The sequence below is a fragment of the Panthera onca genome, chromosome B4, assembly GCF_046562875.1.
Source record: "Panthera onca isolate mPanOnc1 chromosome B4, mPanOnc1 haplotype 2, whole genome shotgun sequence".
NCBI lineage: Eukaryota > Metazoa > Chordata > Mammalia > Carnivora > Felidae > Panthera > Panthera onca.
Genome location: NC_138345.1, coordinates 41,069,355 through 41,077,012, shown reverse-complemented (window position 1 = coordinate 41,077,012; position 7,658 = coordinate 41,069,355).

The following is a 7,658-nucleotide window of genomic DNA, read 5'->3' as shown; positions in this document are numbered from 1 at the left end:
ATAATCATTTAAAAAAAGAAAAACATTTAAACAATAAAACCTCTATATCTTTATCGAGATACAATTCAACCAATCCAATGGATTTTAGTATATTCACAGAATAGTACATCCATCATCATTTTGGAACATTTTCATCACTACTCCAAAACGAAATCCTATGCCCTTTAACTGTCACCCTCAATTCCCCCTCCCTCCCGGTTCTAGACAACCACAAACCCACCTTCTGCCCCTATACATTCTTGCCTATTCTGGATGTTTCATCTAAATGGAATCATACCAGATTTCATCCTTTGTGACTGGCTTTTTAAATTTAGCATAGTGCTTTCAAGGTTCATCCATGTTGTAACATATATTAGTACTTCATTCCTTTTTATTACTGAATAATATTCCATTGTATGGATATACCACCTCATATTTATCCATTTATCAGTGGGTGGACATCTAGGTTGTTTTTACTTTTTGGTTATTCTTTTTTTTTGTTTTGTTTTTTTAAAAGTTTATTTTGCGAGAGAAAGAGAGCACAAATAGGGAGGGGAAGAGAGAGAGGGAGAGAGTCCCAAGCAGGCTCCACACTGTCAGTGTGGATCCTGATGTGGGGCTTGAACTCATGAACTATGAGATCATGACCTGAGCCGAAGTCAAGAGCCAGATGTTTAACCAACTGAGCCATCCAGGTGCCCTGTGGTTACTCTGAAAAATGATGCCATGGACATTTGTGTAACAAGGTTTTGTGTAGACATTTTCATTTCTCTTGGGTATAAACCAAGGAGTGGAGTTGCTGGGTCACTCTATGGTAACTTTATGTTTAACTATTTGAGGAACTGCCAACTCTTTTCCAAATTGGCTGCATTATTTTGTATCTCTACCTGTGGTGTATGAAGGTTTAATTTCTCTACAGACTTGTCACCGTTTGGTATTCTTTGTTTGTTTTTCATTATAGCCATCCTAGTAGGCATAAAGTAGTGTCTCACTGTGGCTTTGATCTGTATTTCCCTGATGGCTAATGATATAGAGCATTTTTCTTGTGCTTTATTGGCCATTTGCATATCTTCTTTTTGAGAAATGTTTATTTAGATCCTCTGTCCATTTTCAAATTTTTAAAATTATAATTGAGTTGGAAGAGTCCTTTATATATCCTAGATACAATTACCATATCAGATATCTGATTTGCAAATATTTTCTTTGATTCTGTGAATTCTTTTCATTGTCTTGATCACGTTCTTTGAAGCACAAAAGTTTCATAATTTGCTGATGCCCTGTTTATTTTTCCTTTTGCGGTTTGTGCTTTTGTTATCATATCTAGGAAATCATTGCTTAATCTAAGGTCATGAAGACATATAGCTATGTTTTCTTTTAAGACTTTTATAGTTTCAGCTCTTACATTTAATTTTTTGATACATTTTGATTTAATGTTTGTGTATGGTGGGAGGTAGCCATCCAAATTCATTCTTTTGCATGTTCACATCCAGTTGTCCAGCAGCATTTGCTGAAGAGACAATGGTCTTGGCACCCTTGTTGAAAATCAATTGACATAAATGTAAAGTAACTTCTATTTCTTATTTAACTTTTTGTTTTTTCTCAAGTTAATTGCCTCTTTTTCTTTTGTATAATTTTCTATGTATCTAGCTCTAATTTTTTTCCATATATCCCATCGGAACTGTTAAATACTTGTTCATATTATTTTTCAATTATTTATTATGTATTTATTTATGTTTATAATTTTTTTAAAGTTTTATTATTTATTTATTTATTTTGAGAGAGACAGAGACAGCTTGAGGGGGGAGGGGCAGAGAGAGGGAGAGAGAATCCCAAGCAGGCTCCACACTGCCAGTTCAGAGCCTGACTCAGGGCTCGAACCCACGAACTGTGAAACCATGACCTGGGCTGAAATCATGAGTCCAACGCTTAACTGACTGAGCCACCCAGGTGCCCCTTATTTATTTATTTTTAAAGGTTTTATTTATTTATTTTGAGAGAAAGAGAGTGTTTATGCACGTGTGCATGAGTTGCGGAAGGGTGGAGGGAGAGGGATAGAGAGAATCCCAAAAAGGCTCCATGCTGTAAGCACAGAACTTGACCAGGGCTGGATCCCATGAAAGCCGAGATCAAGAGTCAGATGCTTAACCTACTGAGCTACCCAGGCACCCCTTATTTTTCAAATATTTAAACATGGCAGATACTTTATCCGTTTTTTTTCTCTGGAGACTTTCCTGCAGTTTTTTTCCATCCTCTTGCTTCAGTCAGGACACATGGCACAGCTTCCATACCCAGGATTTTCTTTAACCAGTTTTGTGTGTGGATCCAGCATTCCATTCCTTATATCTATTGCCTTTCTCTTTCCTGTTTGTCAGAGTGCATCTTGTAGTAGCCTACTTAAATAGAGAGGTAAGAATTTTGATAATGAAAGGAGTCTATATTCTTCTTTTGATATACATTGATCTTTTAAAAAAAATTGATTTTATATTGGTAGTTAGATTGGTATGAAATTCTAGGTTAATGATATTTCTCCAGAATTTTAAAGACACTGCCACATTGTCTTCTATCTTCTAATACTGTATTGAGATGCTATTCTGATTCCTGTTCTTTTCCCCCCTCTTTTTGAATTTTTTTAGCTTCTTCTCTTTTTTCCAAAATATTCCAATTTCATAAAAATGTGTCTTGATATGCTTCTTTTTTCTTTCATTGTGTTGGGCACATAGCACACTGTTTAATCCAGAGAGACTTGTTCAATTCAGGAAAATTTTCTTTTATTTCTTTTATATCTCTGTCTTATATCCTGTTTTCTCTTTTAGAATTCCTGTTAGTCAGATATTGGACTATTTGGCTTGATTTTCTAACTTTCTTTCTTACTTCCTATCCCTACCTCTGTTGGCTCTTGCTCTTGGAACTTTGTCCCTTATTTGTTTGCAATTTTTGACCACAATTTATATTTTTTGGAACTGTATCTGTGGAAATTCCCCAGGGCCTAGATCAAAGATGAGCTCATCCAGAGAGAATTGCATCACTTTTGCCAGGTGCTTGGTGGGACTGTCAACCTAGAATCACTTTAAATTCTTGCCATTTTGTTCTTAGGATCAACAAAAAATTCAGACAGTAAAGCCACAGCTTGTGGTCATAAATTCTTTACTAGTGTTTACAAGAAAAAATAAAATAAAAAAGATCTCCACTAGGCACCTAGGTTCCAGACAAGCAGTTTTCTATGAAGTCCCCTAGGGACAGCATGGGTGTTAGAATATTTTGAATCCACTCTTAAACGAGGACATAGAGGTTCTGACGTAATGGTGGGGATCTTCTGTTAGATTTCCAACCCCAGAAAAGCCCTGAGCTCTGTCTCCCATGACACAGTGGCACCTGGTGAGTCCATCACCATGCCTAAATTCAACTTTTTAGCAAATGCCGCAAGGCAAAACAGACTTCAGTGCTCAGCTTACCTCTCTGGGTAGCAGCTTTGACTTTGACTTAGTTTTTGGTCTATAGTCTTTATTTTGGTCTACAGTCTATTTTCTTATCAGCTCAGAAATGCATTAAAAATTTTTTTAATGTTTATTTACCTTTGAGACTGACAGAGACAGAGTGTGAGTGGGGGAGGGGTAGAGAGCGAGGGAGACACGGAATCTGAAGCAGGCTCCAGGTTCTGAGCTGTCAGCACAAAGACTGACTGGAGGGGCGGTGTGTGTGTGCGTGTGTGTGTGTGTGTGTGTGTGTGTGTGTGCGTGTGCTCACGAGCCCTGAGATCATGACCTGAGCCGAAGTCAGCTGCCGAACCAACTGAGCCACCCAGGTGCCCTGTAAATTCATTTTAAAGATAACCTTTGAGGCAAAGAATCTAGAATAGCTAAAACAATTTTGAAAACAACAACAACAATAATAAAGTGGGAGAAATAGTTCTACCTGATGTTAAGACTTACTATTTATAGCTACAGTAATTAAGACAGTGTGTTATTGGCAGAAGGAAAGACACATAGATCAGTGGAACTGAAGAGAACCCAGAAATAGATCTGCCCAAATATGCTAAACTGATTTTTGACAAAGGTGCAAAAGCAATTCAACAGAGGAAGGTTTGCTTTTTTCAACAAATGGTCTGGAGCAATGGACATCCATAAACAATAAAATGAACTCTGATCTAAACTTTACACCTTATACGACAATGAACTCAAAATGGATCACAGACTTATATGTGAAACACAAAAATGTACAACTTTTAGAAAATAAAATAAGAAAATAATCATCAGGATGTAGGGCTAGGCAAAGCTTCTTAGACTTCACACCAAAAGTATAATCCATAGGAGGACAAGTTGATAAATTGGATCTAAACAGAATTGAAAACCTTCACTCTGTGTGAGATCCCTTTGAGAGGATGAAAAGGCAAATGACAGACCAGGAGAAAGCACCTATCAGACAAAGTACTTTATCTGGAATATTTAAAGAATTCCCAAAACTCAATAGTAAAAAAATGAACAACCCAATTAGAAAATGGTCAGGGCACCTGGGTGGCTCAGTCAGTGAACCATTCGACTCTTGATCTCGGCTCAGGTCATGATGTCAAGATTTGTGAGATCAAGCCCCATGTTGGGCTCTGTGCTGACAGCATGGAGCCTGCTTGGGATTCTCTCTCTTCCTCTCTCTCTCTCTCTCTGCCCCTCCCTTGCTCACGTGCACTCTCTCTCTTTCTCTCTCTCTCAATATCAATAAACATTTTTTAAAAATTAAAAAAAAAAAGAAAATGGGCAAAAGATATGAGCAGACCTTTCATCGAAGAGGATATATATATAGGAGGCAAAAATCACATTAAAACATGTTCAACATAATCAGCCATCACAGAAATGAGAGTTAAAACTACAATGATCCTGGGTGCCTGGGTGACTCAGTAGGTTGGCGTCTGACTCTTGATCTCAGCTCAGGTCTTGAACTCAGGGTCATGAGTTCAAGCCTGGCATTGGACTTCATACTAAGCATGGAGACTACTTTAAAAAAAAAAGAAAAGAAACTACAATGATATATGACTACATACCTATTGGAATGGCTAGAATAAAAAAGAAACAGTGACAACACCAAGTAGTGGTGAAGATGTGGACAAACTGGATCCCACTTACACTGCTTGTGGTAATTTAAATGGTAAAGCAATTCCAGAAACCGGTTTGGCAGTTTTTTCTGAAACTAAACATGCAATTACCTTCCAACCCAGTAATTGCCCTCTTGTCCCAGAGAAAATTCATGTTCATGCAAACCTGTACATGGTTGTTCATAGCAGTCTTATTTGTAATCTCAAACTGAAATCAGCCCAAATGTCTTTTTATCAGGTAGATGGTTAAACAAATTATGACATATCCATTCCACAGAATACTACTCAACAATGAAAATTATTGATACACACAAATTGGATGGATCTCAAGGATATCATGGAGGAAGGACTGCTTTTTCAGCAAATGGTCCTTGAGCAATGGGACATCCATAGGCAAAAATGGGAAAAAAAGCCAATCTTAAAAGGTTTCATTTGTATGATTCCATTTCTATAATATTCTTGAAATAAAATTATAGAGATGGAGAACAAATTAGTGTCTGACAAGGATTGGTAGGAGTGGCTATGAAAAGATAGCACAGGGGAGTCTTGTAGTAATGTAACAGTTCTGTATCATGAGTGTGGTGGTGGTTACAGGAATCTACATTTAAAGCTACATGCACATGTGAATGTATGTAAAACTGATGAAATATGAATAAACTCCATGGATTGTACCAATGTCAATATCCTGGTTTTAATAGGGTACTGCTATCACTGGGGGAGCTAAGTGAAGGGAGATGGGGAACCTATCTGTACTTTTTTGAGGGCCACCTCATGTGAATCTATAATTATTTTTTTAGCAAGTTTAAAAACATAGTAATTGTTATTTTTTAAATTTATTTTTAATGTTTATTTTTTTATTTAAAAAATTTTTTTTAACGTTTATTTTTGAGACAGAGAGAGACGGAGCATGAATGGGGGAGGGTCAGAGAGAGGGAGACACAGAATCTGAAACAGGCTCCAGGCTCTGAGCTGTCAGGACAGAGCCTGACGTGGGGCTCAAACTCACGGACCGCGAGATCATGACCTGAGCCGAATTCGGCCGCTTAACCGACTGAGCCACCCAGGCACCCTTTAATGTTTATTTTTGAGAGAGAGAGAGAGAGAGAGAGACAGAGACAGAGACAGAGAGAGAGAAAGAGAGGCAGAGCATGAGTGGGGAGGAGCAGAGAGAGAGGGAGACACAGAATCCCAAGCAGGCTCTGACAGCTCAGAGCCTGACTGGGGCTCAAACCCATGAACTGCGAGATCATGACCTGAGCCAAAGTTGGACACTCAACTGACTGAGCCACCCAGGCACCCCAAAACATATTAATTTAAAAAAAATCAGTGCTTTTAAGTATTTTTCCCAGTGATCTTAATTTTTTAAAAACTCAGTGATTTTAGGGTTTGTTTTCCCAGGGGAGATTTGGTGGGGTTTTGAGGGTTTAAGCAGGATTGTAACATTTGGATATATCATCCTGGGAGTTTCTTAGAGGATGGATATGAGGGAGGGCAAGACTAGAAGCAGAAAGATATAGTTCACTGATTCTAGGAGGCATTTTTTCTTTTCATTTTAATATCTAAATTGGGGGGTGTGTGGGTGGCTCAGTTGGTTGAGCGTCCAACTTCAGCTCAGGTCATGATCTCCTAGTTGGTGAGTTTGAATCCTGCCTCGGGCTCTGTGCTGACAGCTCAGAGCCTGGAGCTTGCTTGGTTGGGATTCTGTGTCTGCCTCTCTCTGCCCCTCCCCGCCTCTCAAAAAGAAATAAACTTAAAAAAAAAAAAAGATGGTAAAAAATATCTAAATTGGGATGTTTCACTGTAACTATTAGCCAGATGGTAGTCATACTGTATTTGTCATACCTACTCAGAAGAATCAAAACTTGCCAAATGGGTGTCCAAGGCTTGGAAGAAAATTCTGGAGACAGAAGAGAAACACTCTACTTTAAGAAATGCCACATCACCGAAGCCCTTGATGGCATGCACAGAGGACTACATTGTGTGAAAAATCATGGACATCTAAGAGTAAGTAAAAAAAAAAAAAAAAAATCATAAGAGTCAGGCTCTGAATGTGAAGTTTTGGGAATACTGTTACCATGTTGCTCTTTTAAAATTTCCTTTTTATGTATGCACAAGAGTGAACTATTATAAAAATCTGTATCTATATAAATCTACACTTTCAATAAATATAAAATAAAAATTCTAAGTGATAAGAAAGCATTGTGTCAGTTTTCTTTTTTTCTTAGCGGAAGCTAAAATAATGGTAAGTTTTACAACGGATAGTGTCCAGGCAAGGGATAATAGTCTAAAGTGAGAGTAGGACAGTGATACGAGGGAAACGAATCCCTGAAAAACTAAGAAGGAAAGATCCACTCAGCTTGGTGAATTATCAGAGGAGGGGTACAGATGAACGGGGAAGGAAATCTAGGGTGGTTTCTAGGTGTCTGGTTTGGGCAACTGAGTCAGTGTGGTAACCTACCTGGGAGGGATTACAGGGGGAGTTCGATTTAGGATAATTCATTGCATGAGGAGCTTGCTGGCTATGTTGAAGGAAAAGGATGAATAAAGCCTTCCTAATTGCTTTGGAGGGACAGAACCCCGCGTCTGGTACTGGGTC